Source organism: Adiantum capillus-veneris, chromosome 7, assembly GCF_014529385.1.
Source record: "Adiantum capillus-veneris isolate H3 chromosome 7, ASM1452938v2, whole genome shotgun sequence".
NCBI lineage: Eukaryota > Viridiplantae > Streptophyta > Polypodiopsida > Polypodiales > Pteridaceae > Adiantum > Adiantum capillus-veneris.
Genome location: NC_140937.1, coordinates 70,940,211 through 70,952,873, shown reverse-complemented (window position 1 = coordinate 70,952,873; position 12,663 = coordinate 70,940,211). Strand labels below are relative to the sequence as shown.

The window sequence follows — 12,663 nt, the reverse complement described above, 5'->3', positions numbered from 1 at the left end:
GTTGCATACCTTCTGGTGAGTCAGATATCAACACAATATCATCAGCATATAGCAACAATGGGATCCACGTCCCTGCCAATTGTGCACCTCTGTCACCCTCTCTATCGATGTAATCAGACACCTCATCAACATACATACCAAATAGAGTAGGAGACAATGGGCAGCCTTGTTTCACTCCAATGGTAGAGTGAACTAAATCAGATACCCCTTCCGGAGTGCGTACCCGTCCCATCATTGATCTGTACAAAGCCATAATCCCCCAAATCACCTCTATGGGCACCCCCATCTCCGATAGTCTGCGCATCAATCGAGCTCTTGGTACCATGTCAAATGCTTTACGAAAGTCCACAAAGGTACAATATATCCGTCTCCCATGTGCTCTGCCCTCCTCAATGATGGTCCTGAGAGAGAAAGAGAGAGAGAGAGAGAGAGAGAGAGAGAGAGAGAGAGAGAGAGAGAGAGGAAATGAAATGAAATGAAATGTTATATTAACGTCTTCAAAAGGCCAAAGTGACCTATGAGACCAGAAGGTTATAATGTGGTGGATCTGATACAAAGTTAGAGTAGCAAAAGTAACAAAATGACAAAATAAAAATACTATGCTATGGAATCCTAAATTGCTAGGTGTGAACTAACTAAGCAGCTAGCTGGGATGTAGTCTGACCGGGCGTCATGCATGTCAGGCCAAAGTGATCCGGATCCTCTGATGCAGCCTCCGTCGATGCTGTGTAGTCCTCTGTAGTCGTGGGCGTCTGGATCTCCCCATCTCGGTGGCTTGATCGATCAGTGTGCCTCTGGTGTAAGGCGACAAGCTTTGTTGTGCTGGAGCCGAGATATGGGGACCTTTATTGGATCATCACGGGAGGACGGGTCGCACTGATGGATGGGGAGACATTGAGAAACCTCTGGTCTCTATGATCTCGCGGCTCATTACTTCAGTACCACGTGCCATCATCCGAGCAGAGCTAGCTGCCCCCCCACTAGTGGTTGAGGCACTCACTAGATCTGTCTCCTTCATACACCGCATGTGGGAACTTCCCAGAGACAGATATGCCCGCCTTGCACTTGAGTCCTCTCGACAGTTAGCCATGCAGGGAGATACAACATGCTGGTATGGGGAGATGACATCATGGTTTCAGATGCATGGGTTTAGCATAGACAGATTGCCCCCCTTCTAGTACACACTGGATGCACCCTCTCCGACTCTTACACAGTCCGAGATCACCAGGCTCATCCGTCAGGACTTGACTCACCTCGACACCTGGAGGACATGGATACAGCCAGTACAAGAGCTGGGCACGAAGATGGCTTTCTACAGAGAGCATCTTCTCAAGCTTACGGAGGACGGTTTTGTGACGAGGCCCAAATACATGGACATCCACTTGTCTCATGGGATACGATGTGCTATTGGCCAAATACGCACATCTTCACACCAGTTGAGGATCGAGAATGGGAGATACAACGGAGTACCAGCAGAGGCTAGGACATGCCCTCTGTGTGACATGGAGCCTGAGACAGAGTTGCACTACACATGCCACTCCCCCGTCTACTACGAGATACGAGGCCGCTTCCACTACTTATTCAGATAGGGATTTGGACCACTCTCTAGAGTCATGCGATACGAGGATCAGAGATGTCTGGGTTTGTTTTTGCTCTAGCTGCGCAGACACACACACACACACACACACACACAGATGAAATGATATATTAACGTCTTCAAAAGGCCAAAATGACCTATGAGACCATCAGATACAAAGTGGTGAATCTAATACAATGTCTGAAGTACAACTACAAAAAGTACTGAAAGTAATAAGGAAAACTGAAATGTGAAATGTGAAAATGTAGAATAGGTCCTCAATGACAATCTGGGTGTCGTGCTAGAATGCCTTTGATCCTTTGCTGGAGTCTCCCTCGATGGCTCTTCCAAGCTTATCATGAAAAAGCGGATTTCCACATCATGAAGTTCGGCAATTGCAACGTTCTCTTGGACATGCCTTGGCATGGCAAGAATGATTCGACTCTCCACATTCAGAACCGAACTATTATCCTCATTCAAAAGGACAAGCCAATCGTCCTCAAAGTTCGGTTGTCCGAACAAAAACCTGAATGAACTTTCTAGTTGTTTTGTAGATACTTTTGAACTATGTTTGAGGAAGTATTGTTTGAAATTTGTTTGAAATGGATGGTATTTGTTTTAAACCTGTATGGGTGCCGATTTGAATTGTTTGACTCTGGTTTTAATACTGGTTTCATTGATTGGCGATTTTGCTCCCGGGTGGAGTAGTGAGAAGTATTGTTTTGATATTGTCTGAACCTCGGAACGACGCATACTTCACATTGTGAAGTTTTTGTCCGAGTTACGACCAATTGATATTGTGCTAATTCTTTCTATCTTTTGTGGTGCATATGCTCTATCAACTACCTCATTTTTGTGCTAATTTTTTCGATTTAATGCTTCTTTTAGTGCTAGGCTTCATTATGGTTGAGTCTGCCCTTGATCTACGGAGTCATGACAGAAACTCGGTACGCTGAACTTTGTGTTGATGTATGCTCATGTGTGTGTGCGTGTGGTGCTGTCACGTTGTGAGCGGGATGAAAACACACACAACGCCTCTATAACAACCCGACACACTCTTGGGAAGATACACACACACTATGGGGCACCACTCAGCTTAGACAACACACCTGGCCGAGACAGGGAAGGGAACACCTCTCTGGAGTGAGAGGAGAGAGACTATCCACTTGCCCACTCCACACAGACAAACACACACACACACACCCAAAAAACTCAGCTCAAAAGAGGAGAATTTTTTATGTTTAGATACAATTGAGCTTGGGCCAACACCAATGGGGCAAATAGCTCACACAATATGGGTAAAATAAGCTAGATACAATCACAAACTAGAGCAGAAACTTCGCTCATAGGAGAAACTTACACACAAAAACAACAGGAAAAGAGTGAGGAATTTGGCAAAATGGACAGCGCCATCGCGTCCGGAACGGCCCAAAACCCCAGTCTACAATGTCAAAGTGCTCAAATCCGACCTCGGATGAGCAGTTTACAGCCAAAACAAGCTCCAAAATGAGCAAAAACACACCTGCGGCTATTCCTCCTCTCTTCTCCACGTTTTTTCTCGTCTTCTCTCTGTTTTTTCATCCCACACTTAGATTTTTTAGTTGGGCACCCTTGGCCTTTTAGATGACCTCAAACGGATCCCGAACAGGCCAAAAACTGACCTCGCAGTGCATAGTTGTCACCTTTTTGCATCATCCGCACACCTGGCACTCATTTCTTTTCAATAATGCGTCTCGCAACCACGTGAAGTGGCCCCAAAAAGTGGTCCTAATGATGACCTTTCTGCATAACTCTCACAAGAAAACACCCACGTTGTGTCTGTCCTCATCCACGTGCAAATATTGACCCCGTTCGCCCTGCTGACGCCACTAGATGCCATCTGACGCACCTACTTACCTCATGTCGTCGGCCCGCGGATAGCTTCTTCGAGAAGTTTTACGCGCTATAAACTCCTCATTATTGTATAAAAAACCATACTGGTACTGGTGATAGTGAAAATCGACGCACTATGTACATGCTGTCCTACCTGTACACATGTGGACCCCACGTAACCACCTGGCTGTGGAAAATGGGCAATTCTTTATTTGATGCACCATGCATGTGTATGTACATATGCGCAATCCCTTGCTCCAAAAAACTCCTGACATAATTTGCCCCTCCCCTAGCCTGTTAGATCATTCATGATCAGCAGCAGCAAAGAGCGATATGAGACTCGCCGCATCACAAGTCTCCTCATCCTTCACCAACATTGCTCGCTCCACAGACAGTTCATCTTGCTCCACCATCATCAATCTAGCATGATACAATTTAAGACGCAATCCATTTACCCTTGACTTATGTAGAACACCATCCAGGTTAGCCAGCTGATATGTGCCATTTGGAAAACACTCCACTACCTTGAAAGGGCCTTCCCACTTAATTTGAAACTTCTTTTGGAAGGTGTTGTCCAGCTTACTGTTGTAGCGCAAAACCAAGTCATGCTTCTTGATACCCTTACTTTTGACCTTTTCATTTATCTTTGCTAAAGCCCTATCTTGCATCTGCCCATCATGTTCCAATGCACTCATCCTATCGAGCTGAAGCTCTTGTAGTTGTAAGAGCCTCTCTTCGAATGCATCACTAGGCGGCCCAAGCAACTTCTCTAACATCTTGACCGCAGGCAACTTTACTTCCACAGGCAATAGTGCTTCTTTTCCATACACCAAATGAAATGGAGTAAACCCTGTACCTGTCTTCACCGAAGTACGATAAGCCCATAATGCACTAGGCAATTCCAAATCCCAATTCTTTTCTTGGTGCTGTGTCACTTTCGAAAGAATGTGTACCAACTCACCATTGAATCTTTAATTTAAGCCATTACACTGTGGGTAATAAGGAGTGGTATGCTAGTGCCTAATCTTCATCTTTGCACATAAAAAATCTAGCAGTTTAGCTCTAAAGCCAGGCCCCTTATCTGAAAGTAGCTCCAGTGGCACCCCAAACTTGCAACATATTTCATCATAGACAAATTTTGCCACATCCTTTGCAGAGATCTGTTTTACTGCTATAGACTCTTCCCATCTAGAAAGATAGTCCATTGCCGTCAAAATATAGCTTTTGCCCCTGCTTGTGATAGGTAACGGGCCTATTGCATCAATCCCCCACTTTTCAAACACATCAAACACCATAATGGTTTTTCGTAGCTCTGGCTTCAACACTCTATTCCCAAATGCTTGACACCTATTGCAAGACCTACACCAATGGTGAACATCCTTGTGCAAACTAGGCCATACATACCCCTCTTGCAAAATCTTATGCAAGGTGATCTTTAGAGCAAAATGGCCACCACATGCGCCTTCATGATTCTCTTCCAACACACTGTAAAGCTCCTCCCGCCAGCGTACACGTCTCAACACGAGATCAATCCCTTTCATGTATGAGACATCACCAATCAATTTGTACCTGTATGCTCTACGCACAAAGCCATACTTATTAGACTTCTGAATCTCCTTTGGAATGATTCCTGTTAGCAAAAACTCCTCTTCTTGGGCCAAACTTTCCTGGCCATGATAAAGAGGTAAAGTGGTCCTCAACACAAATAGCTCCCCAATCATGCCTTGAGCTGCTTCATGTGCCTCTCCATTTAGAGCACGTTCAATGTGTCTGATGCTCCATGCTTCGAACTTTTTTAACAGGCCTTTAATTCTGAAGTAATGAACAAATCAGGAAAACTAGCCAGTATGTGCAAATATATCTCCTTCTCCATAGCTGAGAGGTCTCCACTGATCATTTGTGTCATCAATTCCTGCTTCTTTGACAACTCAACCTTGGTTTGCATCAACCCTTCAATCACTTCATAAGGCCCTTCACTTTCATCTTCAACCTCATTCGCAAATGCAACTAAACCAAACTCCTGTATTTCTTTGTGCATCAAATGAAATGCAACATCAGCATCCTCATCACTGCTGGTAGTGCTATCACTGTCCTCATCTGTCACCGTGAAAGAGTCTTCATCACTAGACTCGTCCTCATCTTCATAAAGCTCCTCTAATCGTTTCCTTGTGTCCATATTATAAAGCTTCTTGGTACCTATCTTTCCATAGAGGCTAATCGTACCATGTCGCCAATCTTGAACAGCTCCCACTACACGTAACCATGGTCTGCCCAGTATAATAGGATATGCTCCCAACCCTGCTGGCATCACATGAAAATCAACCACTACCTTTGCATCATATGTTTCCACTTCTAAGCTCTTTACAACACCCAAGCATTTTACTTTTTGATGGTTTGCCAATCTGATCCGAAAACCTGACACCCCAACCACTGTGAGACCCAACTTCTCAACGCATGAGTGTGTTATGACACATATTTGGGCTCCGCCATCCACATAACCTTGTCGCAAATTTTTCCTTTTATGCCACACATCTACTATTGGACAAATGTCTGGTAGCTCATCCATTGCCAACACCTTTACTGAACCTCACTCTAGCTCTTTCTCCATTGGGTTAACCATCCTCTTCCACTGTCGCTTTAGCTTAGGCACCATCTCTATAAGCTGCCCAAGAGTAACATCTTTCTTCCTGCTCGTCAGATCCTCCTTCAAGTCATAGCTTAATTGCCCATCTCCTAGTGGAAAATCTGAAACATGAAACTTTCGACAAGCTCTCTTTTTCCTCTTGGCCTTGACATCCTCGCTTTCATGTATCTTTCCTTTCTTCTTACTAGGACCTGGGGCACTTCTTCCTTCCTTTTCCTCTGTGGTCCTCTAGCTTTGATGCCTTCTCCAAGGTGACTACACTTAGCACGTTTGTCTTTCCCTTTTCCTCCTGGGTCAGTCCACTGGTTCCTTCGTCTCCCTTAAGTTCGATGCCATAATCATTTGACCTAGTTAACACCTGTCTTGGCAATGGATACATGTCTCCCCCCTTCCTTGGTGGCTTATCACATTGCGGGCTGATGTGACCCAACTCTCCACAATTATAACATGTGGGCGTCTGGCTCCAGTACCTATCATTGCTTTGTCCAACACCATTCCTAGGTCTTTCTTCACCTCTTGGCTGATTTGCATACCTCCCTCGATCTCGATTATTTCCCACTTGACCTAGCATGTTTAGGCTGAGATTCTTCATCAAATCTACCATTTGCCTCATGTCTTGCCTTAGCCCATCATCTTGCACTGCTGTAGTGACCACTGCTGGCATAACCTGAGTAGTAACAGGAACCACTGGTTCGTGATGAACCCCTGACATGCGACCTTGTAAAGATTCTATAGGCTGAAATTCAGACCTCATTGGCAAAGACTCCACCCCTAACTGGCTCATTTTCCTCAGCTACCACTCTTTGTTCTTTGCTACCTCTAGTGCATCTTCATATGTCCTAGGCTTCTTTAGCTCAACTCTCCAACCTATATTCTCCCAAAGACCAGCTAAGAACCTGTCCTTCTTCATCATGTCAGGCGTGGGTACCTGTGGTGCTAAGGCCTTGCACATCCGCTCCCATGCCAATGAAAACTTACGTATGTACGCATCTACTGGCTCACCCTCCTTCTGCACCAAACCTTGTACTTCTTGCCACACTTTGTCAGGATCTTCTATCTTCACGAACTCCACTTCCACTCCATGCCTTAGATTGTCCCAACTCAATGTTACGGGTGGATCAGCCACATGCAACTTCTCTTCAAATGCTTTGGACCAAACTCGTGCATCACTCTTCAAACAGATTTGGAGAAGACGTAGCATCTGCGCAGGATCATGAATCTGGTTGCTAATGCAGGCAACCTCTATCTTTTCCAAAAATTCTTCCACATCTTCATCACTTCTTTCATGAAACTCCGGATAAGAGAAAGCCATGGCTACCCAAGTTTCAATGCTTTGAGAACCCCTTTGAACACACGTGCAAGAACCCAAAACTTTTGATTACCCAATCCCCAGAAACTTCAATGGAGCTCAACTTTAGATAAGGACAAACACATGCACATCAAATGAGTTTTCATAGTTGATCATCGGAATTACAACAGGCAAAGGACATTCCAAGATCTCTCGTAATCTTCTAGGCCCGAACGTAAAGACTATGCGCTGCTGGAAAAAAATCTTCCTGGACACATGAACATTTATCTGGATTCCTTGAGTTAAATGAAATGGAGTGAATTGAGGGCCATTTTGATCATCCATTAAAGCCAACCATGAAGCTCCCAAGAAGGCACACCTGACTTAACCTCTGATTTTGCCAAAATTTCAGTAGCATAACAGCATAAATGGCTCAAAAGACCAAAAAACCAGCCATCATAACTTGGAAAAATTTTGACAGAGTTTCCCTAGAAATAGAGCAGTAAGAACCCAAAATATAGACTATATGTATGCATAAACTGTCAACAATAGAACCCGAGCATCAAGTAGGACTCACTAGTACATAGCCTATGGCGAGGTCACAAAAAGGGTGCTCCAGCTACCTGTATCACCGAAAGGATCTCCACATTTGAGAATCCCCCAGCTCAATAAAAACCTCGCGCTATCGACCCTCACACGAAGGCTAATGCAAATCGCGTATAGTCAAGTCTCAGAAATGACTATCTTCCAGACCAAGTCTCAGAAATGGTTGGGATTGCCAAATACAACCAAGTATGGCTCCACAAATGCATACAATGGCAGTTTCCACAAGTAACGTACAATCCAGCAGACAATGCGCTTAAATAGGCGCCAAGTGATGCATACCCACAACAACTGCAAGTGACATCACTGCTAGTATATCACTGTACTCCAGCTACTTGTAACTGTGTGAATCACCTGTACCTGTACTTGTCCCTGTAACCTGTAACCTGTAATCTGCAACCTGCAACCTGTAATCCCGAATCTCAAAGCTTGAAGCTCGAAGCAGAAGGTACTCGAAGAAGATCCTCCGTGGGGGCCCCAAAAGAATGTGAGCGGGATGAAAACACACACAGCGCCGCTATAAGATACACACACTATGGGGCACCACTCGGCCTAGACAACACACCTGGCCGAGACAGGGAACACACCTCTGGAGTCAGAGGAGAGAGACTATCCACTTGCCCACTCCACACACACACACACACACACACCCAAAAAACTCAGCTCAAAAGAGGAGAATTTCTGATGTTTAGATACAATTGAGCTTGGGCCAACACCAATGGGGCAAATAGCTCACACAATATGGGTAAAATAGGCCAGATACAATCACAAACTAGAGCAGAAACTTCGCTCATAGGAGAAACTTACACAAGAAAACAACAGGAAAAGAGTGAGGAATTTGGCAAAATGGACAGCGCCATCGCGTCCGGAACGGCCCAAAACCCCAGTCTACAATGTCAAAGTGCTCAAATCCGACCTCGGATGAGCAGTTTACGACCAAAACAGGCTCCAAAATGAGCAAAAACACACCTGCGGCTGTTCCTCCTCTCTTCTCCACGTTTTTTCTCGTCTTCTCTCTGTATTTTCAGTTCCCACAGTTAGATTTTTTAGTTGGGCACCCTTGGCCTTTTAGATGACCTCAAACGGACCCCGAACATGCCAAAAACTGACCTCGCAGTGCATAGTTGTCACCTTTTTGCATCATCCGCACACCTGGCACTCATTTCTTTTCAATAATGCGTCTCGCAACCACGTGAAATGGCCCCAAAAAGTGGTCCTAATGATGACCTTTCTGCATAACTCTCACAAGAAAACACCCACGTTGTGTCTGTCCTCATCCACGTGCAAATATTGACCCCGTTCGCCCTGCTGACGCCACTAGATGCCATCTGACGCACCTACTTACCTCATGTCGTCGGCCCGCGGATAGCTTCCTCGAGAAGTTTTACGCGCTATAAACTCCTCATTATTGTAGAAAAAACCATACTGGTACTGGTGATAGTGAAAATCGACGCACTATGTACATGCTGTCCTACCTGTACACAGGTGGACCCCACGTAACCACCTGGCTGTGGAAAATGGGCAATTCTTTATTTGATGCACCATGCATGTGTATGTACATATGCGCAATCCCTTGCTCCAAAAAACTCCTGACAACCTGACACATCCCAACCCTATGTGTCCGTGGACAAGCTACACCATAACAGGGTTTCCGTCAAGTCCAATCGGTTTAGATTAGAAGTGATCTGGCACTTTTGTGAGTCTATTCATAGACTGTGCATGCCCAATCATTTAGCATAGATGCATATCCTCCGTTTATACACAACATGATCATCAATATTCCATTCAAAATCCCTCAGATTCAGTCAGGGGAATTTTCCAATGCATTTAGCCTATTTTCCTATTTTTGTTTATTTTTACTTATTATTTTTAAGTGATTTTCCAACAAAAGTAGGTAGGGAAATTTTGCTAAGTTAATATATAAGCAAACCCAAGTTAGCACTTTCTAGCCGAAGAGGCAGCAGGAGCTTCCCGCTCAACATGCAACTTCTCAGGAGCACCCCCCCTCAGCACCCCTAGCGTTTCCAAGCATAACAGGCCAACCTCTCCCTTCCTTTGGCGTTTTCTCCCAAGCTTCAGCCATCGCCTACAAGATCTCTTCTAGGCATGTTTAACCATCAGCAGCAGCCCCAGCCAATAGCGTTTTTGACTCAGCAAATTACTAACTGTAGGAGACGTGCACACTTCAGCATTTTCAGCATTGGATAATTGCAGATCCTCAGCGATTCAAGCCTCAAAAACACACCTCAGGCTTGCAGCAGCAGAACCAGCGTTTTCAGCCCCCTGAAAAACGCAGCAAAGCCTCAGCGTTTTCAGCCTGCAACAGCCAATTCAAAACGCAGCCTGACCCCTTGACATCAGCGTTTTTACTCAGCCTAGAACCCTCGACAAAAACAGAGATTTTCAGCCATACGAATCAGCCCCAAGATCACCTAGAACCTCAATATCTTCCCCTTTGTGGACAGCAGATAGAAGAAGACCAAATTCAGCCCTAAAGTCATCATCGTCGTCATGGACATAGCCCCCATTTGCATTAGTCCATGCATCATCATTGTACACCTTTGTGCAATCAAAGTTAGACCACTCTCGCCGACGAGAGTGGGGCCTTCGGAGGAGGGTTTTACAACCTCTCGGGTGTCGTATCACTTTTCTCTCCTTCTCTCAGTCTCATTCACTTGCACGCACAATATCCACTCACTTTGTTCGTGATCATAGCACTCTCCATAACGACGGAAGGCTCTCTCCTTCCCTAAGAACTAAAAGGAACCTTGAGCAAATAAAGATCACTAATCTTGAGAAAATACAACATTCATTCCGTTGCACCTAACATTGGTATCAGAGCTTTGGAAGTGTTCTGCATTACTCAAGGAAAGAACCACAAGAACCACAAGAATTTTTTTGCTTGTTGCGGTCGCACGAACCCAAGTTTACTTGGGCGTGTCGATTCCTAATCGTGTTTTGTTGAATAGTGACAGGAATCCCAAGAAAGAAGGGCTTGTCCAGCCTCCCCTTGTGTCTCTTTTCACTCATTGAGAGCGGACCGTTTTAGCGGCCGGCCAATCAACGTGAGGTGGGAAAAAGCAACCTTGGTGTGAGCGCAAGGCCGCCAAAGGGTGCACCCGCAGAAAAGAGTAGAACTCGGGTGAAGAGAAGATCTTTCTCCAACGCGATTTGCAAGCGAAAGAACACCTCAAGAACCTCAAGAACCCAAGAACAAAGACCCTCAAGAACCCAAGTTCCTCGTGAACTTAAGAACCAAAGATTCTAGTGCATGGTCGTCACCGGAAGCGGAATGGATACTTCGCATACAGGTGATGAGCATGAGAGAGGCGACGAAGGATTCTCCCCACCAGGAGTTTTTTCTAACCCTCCCCCTTCGCCATCTACGCTACGACTTGTTCTAACTTCTATGGAGATGATAGTCAAGTCAATGATGGACATGATGCTGGAACAACAAGAAGGGACTCGCGTTGCGTTGGCACAACAAGAAACCAATCGCGTTGTTTTCGAACGATGTGCGATGAACGAAATGAACGAAAAGCAGAAAGGGACGCCGAGCGTGAAGCTCAAAGGGAGCTATGCACTCAAGAATTTATTTCCCACATGCTAGCCTCGAAGACCGAACCACCCAAAGATCGTGGAAGCCATGATGCGGATTCCAACCATCCAGTCACAGAGAAGTTGACTTTCAGTAAGTATGACGGTAAGATGGATGCTACGATTATTCATTCTTGGTTGCATCAATTTAATGCTTATTTTGCGACAACTAAGAAGACAGGAAATAGCAAAGTTTTGACGGCAGCTATGTACCTTGCCGGTGATGCCATCAATTGCTACCACGCATGGCAAGAGGCACAGCTAGCCGCGCACCTAGAGGTTGTCGACGGATTCACGTCCCTTTCCTTCGATTGGGTTGATTTTCAAGACAAGCTCAAGGCGCGGTTTATGCCACCTCAGTACCTCGCACGATTGAAGGACGATTGACGCGCTCTCAAGTAAAATGGTATGCCGGTTATGTCTTTTTTTAATCGTGTTTTGTAGCTAGGCACTCAATTACGAAAATCAGATGATGAGCGCAAAGAGACTTTTCTCTTTGAATTGGACGAGTATATCAAGTACGATGTCGAGGTACTCGATCCAATCGATCTCAACAAGGCGGTAGCGATTGCTCTCTCCGAAGAGATGAAGCACAACAAGGGAAAGCTTAAGGAGAACAAGGCTTCCACAAGCACCTCGCAGACTTCTCAGAACCCTCAGAACGGTAAGAATGGTAAGAATGATAACTCTTCTAACCAATCTTCCAACAGTCTCTCATCAAAGAATTCTTCCAATGAATCTAAGGGTAAGGCTAACACAATTGCTAAACCTAAGCTTACTCCATATGAAAAGGTAGCACAAGGAATTGTAAGAGGATACATCACTTCGGAAGAACAAAGCATTTATTCTAAAGAAGGTCGTTGTTTTCATTGTCACATTAAGGGTCACATAAAAAGAACATGTCCTAAGCTTGAAGCGAATGAATCTAAAGACCCCACAGCACCCACTTCCTTTGTCAATGCAATGAATGATAACGCGAGTGTGTCCCAAGTTTCTCAAGACCCTCCCATTGATCAATCTCTCATTAAATGTTATGGTCATACGTCGGGGTAGTGTTTTGTCATATTGTTTGACCCAGGTAGT

At 45.0% G+C, this 12,663-nt stretch overlaps 1 protein-coding gene across 1 annotated transcript in view; it reads right to left on the bottom strand.

The window, feature by feature from the left end:
* FAS2 (Transducin/WD40 repeat-like superfamily protein) overlaps positions 1-12,663 on the bottom strand; it is a 100,412-nt gene that overhangs the window by 40,409 nt on the left and 47,340 nt on the right. The window lies entirely within an intron of this gene.